The following is a 14,915-nucleotide window of genomic DNA, read 5'->3' as shown; positions in this document are numbered from 1 at the left end:
TCAAGACAAAGGATATTAGCAGATTTTAAAAGAAATTTTAAAATAATGAAAATATCAAATCAATAAAGACTATTGACATAACGGAGGAGAAAAACACAAGGATAAGTAAAGCATTATTAATACTAGGGTTCTAGTTCACACGTTCTCTGATTCCAACTAAACATGCTTAAGCATGTATGTGTGAGCAGTGGACAGTGGCCCACACGTATTTTCAGCCATGTTCTTACTTGTCTTGGGGTCATTATCAACACAGAGGGCAAATCAAAAGCGATGGTGACTTTTTGTGTGTGTGTGGCGGGGGGGGGGGGGGAGGGTGTTGTTTTTATTCCCCAAAGATAAACTTGACAGATTTTCTTGAAGGACCATCATGGGGGCTTATCACCAAAAACTATTTAAAAAAATGAACGCTGCATTGGTGAGAAAAAGCCCGCAAAGTTGTTCTGAGCCTGCTGCCCGCCACCCCCTTCATGATCTTATACTTGCTCATTCTTCAAGGCTGTTTTATGGGAATTTCAGTGGGAAACCTTACCTAACCCAGCCCACAACCCTGTTCTTGCCCCCTCATACTTCTTTTTGTTCCCCAAACACAAAGAACCTTTAAAAGGAGTGAGATTGTGTTCCATAAGCAAGCCTGGACTTTGGCTATTCTGATGTGGTGTAACTGAGAGCCCTGACAGGGAAGCGTTGGGCTTGTCCGCGGTGCTGCCTTGTGCGCTGCTGTCATGCTACAAGCTCTGTCACTGGTATGTCACACAGGTGAACAGTTTTCAACAGAGCTTCCAGACTGGGAACAGACTTTGAAGAAGGAATAGGCCGTCCATTTCTGAGGAATTAACCATGGAAAGTCATATGGATGGAATCAAAATGTGAGATACTGAAAAATCCTCATCAAAAGAAGCACCATGTTCTCAGAGATGGTGCCAGAAGATGAGCCCATCAAAATATGACTGAGAACAAGCTGCCTTGTCAAAGTATAATCGACCATAATGACATGGCTGGAGTCAAGCCGGTGGAGTGAAGCCTCTGAGACCTTCCTTTGCTGATGGAGAGCGACAACCAATGAGAAGGAACCACTGCAAAGATCAGTTAATAATCAGAACTTGGAATATACAAACTATGACTCCGGGAAAACTGGAAGTTTAAAAATTAAATGGAAAACATAAAATCAAAATTCTGGCATCAGTGAGTTAAAATGGACATTTTAAATCAGATGATCATGATTTATTATGTTGGAAAACGTTTCCAAAAAGGACATGTCAAGGTCAATCTTGAGTACAATGCTGTCTGTGATAGAATTATATCTATCTGTAGTCAAGGAAATTCAAGCAACACAACTATTATTCAAATTTATGCAACCACCATGAAGCTAATGATAAAGAATTTGATGAATTTCACCAATGTCTTCAGTCTGAAATTGATCAAATATGCAGTCAAGATGCATTGAAAATTATTGATGATTGAAATGCAAAAGTTGGAAACAAAAAAGAAGGAACAGTAGTCGGAAAATATGGACGTGATGATAGAAATGAAACTGGAGATCACATGATAGAATTTTGTAATACCAATAACTTGTTTATAGAAAGTAGCATATGCTGACTATACACATGGACTTCTCCACATGGAGTACACAGAAATCAAATGGACTACATCGGTGGGAAGACATGATGGAGAAGCTCAATATCAGCTAGAACCAGGTCAGTGACTGACAGTGTAATAAATCATCAACTACTCATACATAAGTTCAAGATAAAGCTGAAGGAAATTAAAACCAGTCCACAAGATTCCAAATATGACCTTGAGTATATTCCGCCTGAATTTTGAGAACATCTCACGAAGAGATTTGACTCATTGAACACTGCTGATAGAAGACCTGATGAGCCGCTTGACAGAGCCAGAGCATCATCTATGACGAGCGCAGCAGTTCTTTTGAAAGACAAGAAAGAAAGAAAAGGTCAAAGTGGGTGTCAGAAAAGACTCTGAAACTTTCTCTTAATCCTACAGGAGCTAAGGCAAATGGAAAAAAAACGATAAAGTCAAAGAACTGAACAGAAAATTTCAAAGTGCAGCGTGAGAAGACAAAGTGAACGATTATAATAAAATGTGCAAAGACCTAGAGTTAGAAAACCCTAAATGAAGAACACAGTCAGTATATTTTAAACGGAAGGACTAAAGGAAAACTCAAGCCTCGAGTTGAAATATTGAAAGATTCTATGGGCAAACTATTACATGATGTAGGAAGCATCAAAAGAATGAGGGAACATGCACTGTTTGTAACCTGTTATCAGATTTACTGCTGGCGGATTCCATTCCAGTGCTACAGAAATTCCCAGAATAATGTAAGACTGACAAAACTTGTCTGTCTGATTTTATATTTGGGAGACAAGGGGGAAAAAATGTGGGAAGAATGCACAGTCACCGTACCAAAAAGAACTAGTGAGTTGGCTAAGAAGGTGACTTCCAAATTCCTGGCATTCTCTTATTTCAAGAGGTAGCAAATGGCCAAGACCAAATAGTGCTGAGAAAAAAGTCTGAGCTGCACTGAACACATTAGGCAAAAACAGGGCTCCAGGAATTGATGTAACACCAATTAACATGCTTGTTTGTTTATGCCAGGAATTTGGAAGATACCTTCTTGGCCATCTCTTCACTAGAAGAGATCATTTTTTTGCCCATTCCAAAGAAAGGTGACTCAACAGAATGCTCAAATGATAGAACAATATCATTAATAACACATGCAAGTAAAATTTTGCTTAAGATCATCCCACAACAATTGCAGCAGTCTATTGACAGGGAGATGCCAGAGGTCAGTTCAGATTCAGAAGCGGATGTGGAACAAACGGTAGCATTGCTGATGTCAGATGGATCTTGGATGGAAGCAAAGAATACCAGGAAGAAAATTCACTTGTGTCTTATTGACTATGCTAAGTCATTTGACTGTGTGACCCATAAAAATGGGTGAATAGCCTTGAGAGCAACGGCAATCCCAGAACACCACATTGTGCCCATGAACAACCTGTTCAGGGATCAAGAGGAAGTTGTGTGAACAGAGCAAGGGCATACGGCATGGTTGAAAATAAGGAAAGGTGTGCATCAAGGTTGCATCTACTCAATTTGTATGCCGAGCAGGTAATCATAGAAGCTAGATTCGATTACAAAGGATGTTGCATCAGTACAGGAAGAAAGCTTATTAATAACCTGTTATATGCAGATGACTACTTTGCTTATTGAAAATTGGGAGCTTTTGAAGCACTTGCTAATGAAGAATAAGGATTATAGCCTTCAGTATGGACTACCATTCGATGTAAAGGAAACCCAAATCCTCACAATTGGACCAGTAGGCAACATCATGGAAAATGGAGAAAAGACTGAAGTTGTCCAAGACTTTACCTTGCTTGGGTCCACAATCAATGTTTATGGATATAGCAGTCAAGAGATCAAATGGCACAATTCACTAAGAAAATCTGCTGCACAAGATCTCTTTAAAGTTTTGAAAAACAAAGATATTACTTTGAGAACCAAGGGCCCTGTCCCTAGTCATGGTATTTTTCCATCACCTCAAATACATGTGAAAATCGGGCAGTGACTAAGGAAGATAGAAAAAGCATGGATGCATTTGAATTATGGTGTCGGTGAAAACAATTGAACGTTCCATGGACTGCCAAAAGAACAAACAAATCTGTCTTGGAAGAAATACAGCCAGAATGCTTCTCACAGGCAAAAATGACAAGACTTTGACTCATGTTCGTTCTCCATGTTGGTAGAGAGACCAGTCCCTGGAGAAGGAGCTCGTGCTTGCTAAAGTAGAGGAGTAGCTGATAAAGGGAAAACCTTCAGCAAGATGGATGGAAGCCGTGGCTGCATCGATGGGCTCAAACCTAAGAGCAAAGGTGACGACGCCATAGGACCAGGCAGTGTTTCATTCTGTTGTCCATCAGGTCACTATGAGTCAGAGCAGACTGGAAGCTACCAAACAACAAACTGAAACACAACAAACTATTTGGGAAAGCATTAGAGAGATGGGAACACTGCTTAGAAGTCTGTAAACCTCGATGGAGGATATGTTGAGAAACAATAAATTCACATTCAGTACTTTTATTTAATAAAGTTTTCTATAGTTTTATAGCAATACTTTAAAAATTTGTTTTACTAGCATATTGTGCATACATTTACATATAGTACAATTGAATAATTCAGTAACGTCAAGAAGAGTTGTATAATCAGCACTACAATCAGTTTTTCAACATTTTTTTCTTTCTTATGCTCATCATTATTAGCTTCTTATTTCCCTCCAACCTCCCCTGCCATATCGCTAAGGAGCCAATACGTTTTGATTGCTACATAGATCCAAAATAATAGTCAAATATTTAACATTCTTCTCTTTGCAAATAAAGAAAAAAAATAGAAATTTAGAAAGCATACAGATTACTTGATCACCACCATGAGTCAACTTACTCTGATGAATATTTTAGAGAACCCTTCCCTAAGACCGGCCAAACACACATTCCTTCTCACATGCGCATGGAGCTTTCACCAACATAGATCATACACTGGGCCACAGAACACAACTAAGTAAATTCCTAAAAAGCATGCAAATAAAATATTCCTGATAAAGCCAGTACTACATTAGGAACCTGTAACAATAAAATATCTAGAAAATGCCCCAAATACTTAGAACCTAAACAAGAATTCACTAAACAGTCCTGGGTCAAATAATAAACCAAATGGGAGTATTCTATGATATTTAAACCAAAAAGTTAATAAAATGTAATCTATAAAATTCTATGATATGCAGTCAAAGCATGAGTAATACTTAGAAGAAAAAAATTGCAGTTTAAAGTGTATCCATCAGAAAAGAACAAATGTAGTAGTCTCGCTACCAACTCAGAGACCCTGGAGGAGAGAGTAGAACTGCCCTTGTGAGTTTCCAAGACTGTGATTTTTCATGTGACTAGAAATACCCATTGTTCTTCCTTGGAGGAGTTGGTACTTTCCAACTGCTAACCTCGCAGTTAGGGGCCCAAAGCAAAATCGTATTAGGGCGCTTCAAAAAGTAGAAAAACAGAATAAAAGACAATGGATTTTTTTTTCCCACGATCTTTGTGACGCCCCTTGTAAACAGTCTATGTGTCCACCATGAGAAGAAATTAAAAGTGGGAAAATTAAATCCAAACAAAAGAAATAATAGAAATAAGTAAGGAAATTAAAGAAATAGAAAACACAATAAATAAAAGTAACAAAATCAATTGTTAGAATTTTTATTAATGATAAAATCCTAAGAAGGGGTTTTCCTGTCATTTATTTGATAAAATAGACTAAATGGTAAATTTCTTGGAAGACACAACTTAATAAAACATCACAAGAAGATATAAATGGTTAAAATAGTTCTATACTTATTAAAGCAACTATATTTGTGATCAGAATCCATCCCACAGAGAAACCTCAGGCCTAGTTGTCCTTACTAGTGAATTCTACCAAAGGGGAGCTATAGCACCGAGATCATAAAAACGCTTTCTGAACACAGTGAGAGAAGGAGCCTCCTCAATGAGTCCAGTATAACTCGGATTACAATATTTGACAGAGATATTACAAGAAACAGAAATGACTTGCCATCATCCTTCATCAACATCGGCGCAACCAAATCCCTTACCATATTATTAGCACACAAATCCAGTCACATGTAAAACGCAGTCATCAAAACCAAGGGGGAGGGGCTTAGCCTAGGCGTGTAAAATGGACTTATTACTGAAATATCAATGTAATTCCTACCTTAGCAGAATAAAGGAGAAAAACATCTGATTAATAGAAGAAAAAGCATCAGACAAAATTCAATACTCATTAATGATTAGAAACTTTGGCAAATCAGTAATATAAATGACCTAACTACTTCAAACTGAAAGAATGACTTTCAATAACCTACAGCTAGTATCACACTGTATAATCTTTCTTCTAAATATTGGACACAATTGGACACAAAGCAAAGATTTTGTTCTTATGATTTCTACCCAATGTCTTCCACATGTCCTAGTCAATACAGATCAATACATCACGAAAAGAAACAAAAGACATTCAGATGAGAAAGGAAGAAAGCATTCTTATTCACGTACAAGCTGACAAACAGAAAAGGAAGTGCTTAATAAAAGATGTACTATTGTCAATATTCCAGCTGTTGCTGTCATAGATTGAAGTAACATCAGTGCATGCTGATGATACAACCAACGCATGCATAAGAAAGTAAAAGATATAGGACATCCAATTACATGTATGAAGGAGCACCCCACCCCAAATGGAAAAACAAGTCCGCTGGGGGGAGTTTTCGTAGTATGTATTTTTCCCACTAGTTGAGCATCAAGCAACTCACTCTGAGTTAATGCACCCAGTGGTGGTCACCTGGGAAAGTTCTCTCGGTGAATTTTTCATAAAAAGCAGTTATACTTGAATTTTGATTTTTGTGATGGCCGATTTAAGACAACAGTGTGAGGCTGTGAAATTTTGTTTCCTGCTCAGGAAAAATGCCACAGAACCTGTTGTGATGCCGAACACAGCTTCCAAGGACAGCGCTATGGGAAAAAACGAAAGTGTATGAGTGGTTTTCTTGTTTCCAAAGAGGTGAAATGTGATTGAAGACAAACCTTATTCTGTACGAACATCAACTATCTGAACAAACGAAAATGTTGGCAAAATTTGGACACTTGTTTTTGAAATCCCACAGAGGACCATTGAAGAAATGGGGAAGTTATCTGGACTATCTTGAAGTTTGGGTTCAGCAAATTTTAACAAAAGAATTGTGAATGAAAAGGGTCGCTATGAAATTTATGCCTTGGATTCTGACTGACCAGGAAAAAGAGCCTTATAAAACCCCGTTCTGCAGGAGCTCCAGCCCTGTCCTGAGAGACTAGCCCAAAGGACCAGGAGATCAGTCTCTCCCAGTACGTGGGACAGCACACTGGCAAACTAGCCAAGGAGCTCTGTGTAAGGCTAGTGGGGCAACTCCTTGGTGGCCTAACAATCTGATGGACATCAATCCTACTTGTAACAATAATCACAATCATTTACAAAATCTAATTGGGAAACTGGTAGTGAACAACCATGTATTAATATTGTCAGGCAAGTACGATTGAATTCTGGACTCACTGATGATTTTTCGACTGCTGCTTCCTCCTCTAAGGGTTTATTCTCAATATCAAATCATCTCCTCACATGCTATAATAAGATTCTCATGATTAGATGATTTTTCCCCTCTGGAAAATTCTTAAGAACATTCAGTGAGAAATGGAACCTTTTTCTCTTATCGCCGTCTTCAGTTTCCACCCTTGGATTTTCCTGGTTTAACAGCAGCAACAAAAACATTTAGGACACCAGTTACACTTGAATTTCAGATAGAAATCAAGTACTTTCTAGCAGAAGTATAGCTCATCTAATATTTGCGACATGCTTAAGCTAATTTATTTTGTTGCTGTTTATCTGAAGTTCAAAGGTGACTGGGTGTTTTGTTTGTCTGGAGATGCTGTCCCTGGGTTGCTTTTCTGTCATCTTCCCAAAGGAGATGTCTTCACGTTTCCAGCAGGTTCTGCCTTCCCAGGCATGTGACCACCCCCAGGACGTCAAGCTCAGTCTTCATAACTAGTGAATTCACATCTTATTAGAAGCCAACAACAACAGGACGTCAAGCTCAGTCTTCATAACTAGTGAATTCACATCTTATTAGAAGCCAACGCGTTCAGCTCTTTCACTTCATCCTAATGAACCAGACCTCAGGTGTAAGGGGGTGGGGTGGGGGTGAGGAGGGACTGAAAATGATATAGGGGTACCAAGAAACAAAGAATAACAAAGAAAGAATGAAAAAATAGAATTCCTGCATCTCATCTTACAAGGATTGAAATAAAATTTATAAAAATAAATAGCAATGATGAAAATAAACAAAACAATGGCTAGCAGGTCAATTTTGATTGATGGTGACCCTTTATACTGCAGAGTAGAATTTTCATGTCCATTAACTTTATGGAAGTAAATTGCTAGGCCTTTCTTTCTCTGTGCTGGTGAGTGGGTTTAGACTCTCAACTTTTAAATTAATAAACTCACTCACTGTTATCGAGTCAATGCTGACTCATAGTGACCCCCTCATAGTGGGTTTCTGACACTGTAATGTTTATGGGAGTGGAAAGCCCTGTTTTTGCCCCATGTTGCTGCTGGTGGTTTTGAACTGCCAACCATGTGAATTGTAGTTCAACATATAACCACACCACCACCAGGGCTCCATTTTAAATTAATAGCTGAACGCAATTTGTGCCACCTAGGGGCCTTACTCAGAGCTTGGTGGTGTAGTGGTTCTGAATTGGGCTGCTCACCATAGGTTAGGAGTCTAAAACCACCAGCCAATCCTGGAGAGAAAGATGCGGCTTTCTACTCCCCCCAAAAGTTACAGTCTTGGACACTCAGGGGTACTTCTTCTCCATCCTAAAGGGTCACCATGAGTCAGCATCAACTTGATGGCAGTGAGTTTTGTTTTGTTTTTAAGGGAACTTAATCAGACTATAGAAGGCCTAAAGTAGCAATTCTGTGCTTACAGCATCGCACCGCCTGGGACTTAACTGTTCCATGATGCTGGAGCCATGGCGGCTAGGCTAGGGAGGTGAGCGAAGGTAGGTATACTGAAATTATCCAGGCCAGAACCCATGGCATTTAGATCATGCTACCTTATTGTTCACGGACTCTTTTCCTAGGAAGTACCCAACCACACAGCTGCAGTTCAAGAAGTTTCAAAACATGCCACAGATGCCCTAGATTTCAACCGAGAAGAATGAAAACAATGGCTAATTCCACGTCCTCACAGACGGCAGGAAGAAAACAGCACCACCAGGTAAAAGCTACTGTACCGGAATGAAGGTGTCTCTACAGAGATCCGGCCCTTGTAGATGGCTCTGGTTCTCAACAGTGTGTGTAGAGGTCTTGGCGGCCTTCTTGACAATTTGAGAGCAACTGCTGCTAGGACTGAACAAGTTCTTGTGACCATACAATGTGCCCCAGGTTTCTGTCTGCTGCCAGCAGAGAAAGCCAGGACAGTCTGCTTGCCGAAAGCTATGGATAAGCTAGAGGTAAAAATAGTAGTAACTCTTGCCACTCACTCTTCTACATGAAAGAAAGCAGAAGTTGGAAATACAAAGGATTATAAGGGCTGGACTTAGAGGAAGTGTTTGTGCGTGGTACTAATACAGAGCTCCTGTTGTGTTTTTATTTCTATGGAAGCACTTGCTGTTCCTTTAATGGCCTTTGACCTGTTGGCACTGACATTGGGTCTGAATGCAAGACTAGAACGCTCTGTCTACAGAAGTAAAGCAAACTTGTCTTCATTTGGTTACCATGGTTATGGTACTCCCTGTTACCAACCCAACCATTTGCATTGCAAACCATCACTGGAAATGCGGACAGTAAAATTGATATCCAGGGTGGAGAAACTCAATTAACAGTACTTCAATGAGAAAATTCAGAGGGAACAACATACACACCAAACAACATCCAAAGAAGGAAACCAACCTATAAGGACTGACATTCAGTCTAATCCTCCATATAATTTCAGTAACTTTGAGGTCTTTCAGGTGAAAAAAAAAAGAGAGACTTAATATTAGGAGGGAAACTACATCCATTTATAGAACTGAATGTCAGTCACATCCCGCATGCATCCTTGTAAAAGACATGGTACTAGAACACTGCCTACAAAGAATTCTGTTCTTGCGTCAAACATTCCAGTACTCCAAGACTCTTCATTTTGATAGGTGTCTTTAATAGAGTTTGCACTGATGCAAAAGGACTTGTGCATTTCAAATTATACTTCATTTAGAAAGGCATCAAGGAGATAAAAGGAAAATGCTGAGGTGGAAGAGGGAAGAATCGGGGGAAGGGGGCTCATAATCGTCTCTTTCGTCTCTTTCCTCTCTGACAATGAAGTCCTCATGCAGAGCTTTTAGAAACAGTGAGCAGGATGGAAATGCCTTCCACCCAGCCCTGAAGTCTGGCTCTCCTCCTGCTGTGAGAGTTCTTCCTTGTCTCTTAAGACTTCTCCTACCTCTTGACCACCAAGAGCTGAGAATCTCAGGCCTGTCTTGAGGCCTGAGAAAGCCCAAGAGCTTTGTATCCCTCCTCTTCCCCCGAGGTATCCATTACCCACTTAGCTTTCGTCAGTTCAGAGAAAGAGGGCATATTATATCAGTGACATCGGACTCTTTCTCAGCATTCTAATGATTCTGAATAAGAGAGAAACATATTTACCTCAGCTGTTCAGTGGTCAACAAGCTGAACCAGAGTTGGTTGTAGTGTTAGTTAAAGATAGCAGAGCGAAACACTGTTACCAAGTGGGTCCAGGGGCTCTGGGTGAGCAGAGAGGAGCCCTTGAGGTAAATGCCAGTCCTTCCACAGTCATGCAAAAAGACGCAAGCTCAATGTTTTGTAACGTCCCCAATGAGCCAGAAACTTATGGGAAAGCACAGCCTTCATGTACAGTATAATTAGAAGATGATTGGGACTGATTTATAGGTTAGTAATCTACACAAATAAATGGCAGGCAATTCTTTCCTACGGAATCTTTAGTAGATAATATGATAAATCTAGCTGCTAAATGCATATCATGAGAATAAGTGTCCTCAAATAGCTCTACGTTCCACTAGATGGACTTTAAGATGGTGTTTCATCTTAGGAAGACATTTAACAATGCTTATTATATTTTCCTCCTTCGATTGAAATTTAACACATCATGTGTTCTCAGCAAATATTTGTTATTCAGTCTTTTCCCAGTAAGGTTTTCCAAGGCAATTCTAACTTTCTACAGTAAGGATCCAAACCAGATGTCAGTTCTACTCTAAAGGGGTCCCTGTCTCTCTTATTTTATGTGTGCCTGTGTCAGAGCACCTGCCACGTGATCTCATCTATGAGACCACTGAGTCCCAATTGAGAGTGAATGGGTCCACAAGAGACATTTGACAATGTCTGGAGACATTTTTTGTTTTGTGTTACATTAGAGTTGAGAATGCTATGGCTTCTACTGAACTGAGGCCAAGGATGCTGCTGACCACTTTATAAATGCATAAGATTGTCCAAGATAAAAAGATAGGGCTAGCAGTCATGCAGGCCCGAATGTCAATAGAGATGTTGTCCAGAAATTGTATCTTAGACCAAGAATAACCATACAAAGATTCAGACTCATACATTAAAGTCTCTTTACAATAGTAAAGGGTCAAGAAAAAGCTTTGAAAATAAAAGAATCTTCTTTGATGGCTACCAGGGATGGAAGGTCATGGTAGGGTAAGCTACCAGCTAGAAGGTAGGTACCTATTAACTTGGGCAAAGGTGGAAATAATATTCAATAAGAGGGAGTTGACAAAAAACTAAGGAGGCAGAGGAAGACACTGGAAGGGAAACTAGAACTAAAGGTAACTGAGTAAATAGTGTCACATCAAAAATAACAGTGTTCCATCAACAATCCTCTAATCACAGTGATCTACAGGTGGATGCATGGATAGACACGCAGGCTGAATGGATGCAAGAAGAAATATGTATAGTCTACAGATAGATGGTGTTTATACATTAGTATTTATTTACCTTTGTTGTAACTATCTACATGAATGTGATACAGCATACAAAGGGGACAGTTGTAGAAACGTCTTAGACATAAGCGAACACTTCAAAGAAATGAGTCACTAGGTCTAGGGGCTCAGGACCATGGTCTCTGAGACACTGAGGGCGATTAGCGTTCCATAGTCCACAAAGACAATGTTTTACATCCCGCAGTAGTGAGTGGGGACTGAAGTCTTAAAAGGTCATGTGTGGCCATCTGAGGTACAACTCTTGGTCTCCTGCTGTCCAGAGGAAATAAGAGTGTTGAAAAGTGAAGGTGCATGGAAACAGTTAGTCCAATGGATTAATGAACAGCCTGAACAATCAGTCTCCCTGGCCTTGAGACCAGACAACTTGGACGGTACTACTTCCTACTGCTTTGAAGGGATGACATCAAAAGGCCGTGCATTTAATGGAGGAAAAAATGTAGGAAAACTCAAAATCATAAAAAAAAAAAAGTAGAAAGATCAAGGATACTATTCAGAATGAGACAGGTGGAATCCCTAAGACTGACCCTTAATCACTCTTTCAGTCTGTAAATGAACTCATTTCCGTGTCTCTATTTTCAGCTAAACAATAGACAAATCCACAAGGTGGAATAGTAACCCTATTGAGGAATGCAAGCCTTAGAATAATCATCCATTTGAGATCAAAAGGGCAGCATTTATCCAAGTGGCAAATTCAGAAGGGTTAGGAACAGAGGAGAAATGGAAACACAGGTTGAAAGGAGGGGGCACGTGATGTTGCATTCATTGAGGGACGCAGAAGGAAATGTCTGTGAATTTTTTAATATAAAGCCAGTTACATGCTCTGTAAACTTTTACCCGATTTACAATAAAAAAAATTGAGACCGAGAGAGACAGATCCAGAGACAGAGATTAAGACGTGAAGCTATAAGCTCTTAACTCCAGTCCTGGCTCTAACACTTATCTACAAGGCTTTGGGAACGTCTTAGTTTCCGAACCGTAGTATACTCATCAATAATACGCAGATAGTTACTTCCTAGATAGTCATTCACAGCTATTGTGGGGATCCATGAAATGATGCATAAGAAATTGCCTAACACTCTATAAAATCATTATTACAAAGGGGACTTTTGTGTTGGACTGATGTCTTCTATTAGATTGTGAGTTTCTTAAGAACTGGATACAAATCTTACTCATTTTTATTTCATTTTATAAGGATTTATTGAACATCATCTCTGGTTTGGCACTTTTCTGGGGCCTAGGGGTATAAAAATAACATATTTTCCATGCATTAAGGAGCTCTTTTCCCAGGAAAAAGACAGGGGCATAAACAATTAGCTGTGTTACATAAAATGTAAAATAAGCTATCCGAGGATAGGTGAATAAAGTTTTTTAAAGGAGGCCATTTCAAGTAATATAGAAAAGTTTATGAGCTGCATTCTAACTAGAAACAAAAACTTTCTTCCTTTATTATCATACTTTACTGATCCCCACGGGGGGAATGCATATTCTTATGACTTAGATTACCCAACCTAAAAAACAGATGAACGCCAATAAGAAAACGGCAATGACTTTTTAACAACTAATATGCGAAATCTGGCCATATTGGAAAGTAACAAAATGGAGGGAGCTCTCTCATCTTTAATCCTAAAACGAGAGCACAAGCCATGACTCAAAACAGCTGCATATGCTGGGAATCGCTCATTGCTGTAACTGAAGCATACAATGTTTTTGGAATGCAAATGCATGGCGTTTGGGGGAGTTTTCTATTATATGCCAGGAAGCTGGATAATATTCCCATATCCTTTGCACACAGGGCAAAAATAACGGTGCAGTGAAGTGAAATGACTTGGTGTGGCTCTTCTATACCAGAGCTTTCTTAAGTCCCACCAAATTACTGGTTCGGAGCATACAAATAGTGTAGGAGACTCTAACTTGGGCATTGGACAGTTCTGCCATTCCAAGAGGTATAAGCATGAGCTATCCCAGAAGTTGGAACAGGAAATCCACAACCACCAAGAAAAAGAGCCACCAGTGACGCCTGTGCGAGATCCTTACCTGGGGCACCAGTGGCACCAGAAGCCATAGCACCAAGACCATGAGACAGAGCAGAGGGGTAGTGCAAAGACTGCGAGGCAGAGCTGTGAGCTGTAAGCTTCCCAGAACTAGTAAAGCCGAGTGTCATAGAATCCTGGGGTTGCCTTCAAGAGTGAGGTGCTCTTTGGGCATCTATCAGTGCTTAAGGAGCTTTGTAACACTTGCCCAAGATGGCTAAAGGCCATGGGACTATAGCATGGAAAGGCTAAGAAGTGGAGAGAGACAGGACAGGAAGGGACACATCTGCTGACATGACTGAGAAGAGGCACTGCTAACTTCCCTAAGAAACACCATACTCGTGAGTGCTGTCTGTGAGTTCAGTGTGGTTCTGCAATGTATTATCAAATCTAGCAAAGTAAAGTGCGGTGAGAGGGCCAAATGGTGTCTGAATAGGGAAAGGAAATTTGGAGGTGGAGGCATGTCTGACATCTGCCTCACAGGCGTTATTCTTGGGCAGATATGGAGGAGAATTCGCTGTCCCACTTTTGTAGCCAGAGGTCAAATATGGCCCCCTTCCCATTTGCTCAGACTGCTTAGCAAATATCTGACAAAGTGAACTGAATTGACTGGATATAGTAATAATAGAAGTGGATACTTATTTTGCCCCTTTCTGACCAAGCTTCCACAGTATGGTTGAAAAGGAAATCACCATTGAGCCAAGGACATTTTTATAGACAACAATGAGTGGACTTACATTACGTAAACACTACCTACATTACCTTTTGACTTTGACAAAAAGTTGTAACAAGTTCATAAAATAGCAGATATTACTGACAAATACTTATCTTTCCCCTTGTAATATCCTTTCCATGGATTTCCGGATCTGGATATACTCGATAATTCCTAGGCTGTTGGCTATAATGCTTTGGTCTGCTAAGCACAAGGTCAGCAGTTTGAACCTACCAGCCACTTCAAGGGATAAAGATAACGCCTTCTGTTCTCATAAAGATTGATAACCTTGGAAATCCATAAGGGCAGTTCTATGCCGTCCATAGGATCTCTAGGAGTCATACTTGACTCAATGACCCTGAGAGGTCTGATTTGTTTTAATTGTTCCAAAAAGTTTTAGGCCAGAAGGAAAATAGGGCTCTTTCGTGATTCAGGAAGAACTAACACACTAACAACTTCCTTTTCTCAGGATTTGATACACTTCTAATGAGGGGCAGTTTCTGGAGATCCCCTTGCAGAGGGGTCTCGGGGAGGAGAGGAGCCAGTCAGGATGCGATGTAACAATGATGAGAAATACAA

General features: G+C 39.9%; 1 protein-coding gene and 1 non-coding gene across 2 annotated transcripts in view; one reads left to right on the top strand and one right to left on the bottom strand.

Annotated features, from left to right (window-relative positions):
• Positions 1–14,915, bottom strand: part of ITPRID1 (ITPR interacting domain containing 1) — a 201,061-nt gene that overhangs the window by 171,881 nt on the left and 14,265 nt on the right. The gene's annotated exons all lie outside the window — the stretch shown is intronic.
• Positions 2,260–2,385, top strand: LOC115869280. The gene has a single exon (XR_004046097.1). It is a non-coding gene; the product is annotated as a small nucleolar RNA SNORA54 (small nucleolar RNA).

The sequence above is a fragment of the Echinops telfairi genome, unplaced genomic scaffold, assembly GCF_000313985.2.
Source record: "Echinops telfairi isolate 266 unplaced genomic scaffold, ASM31398v2 ScPeMD7_23;HRSCAF=83, whole genome shotgun sequence".
NCBI lineage: Eukaryota > Metazoa > Chordata > Mammalia > Afrosoricida > Tenrecidae > Echinops > Echinops telfairi.
The sequence above is the reverse complement of the archived record's forward strand: the minus strand, read 5'-3'. Positions and strand labels throughout refer to the sequence as shown.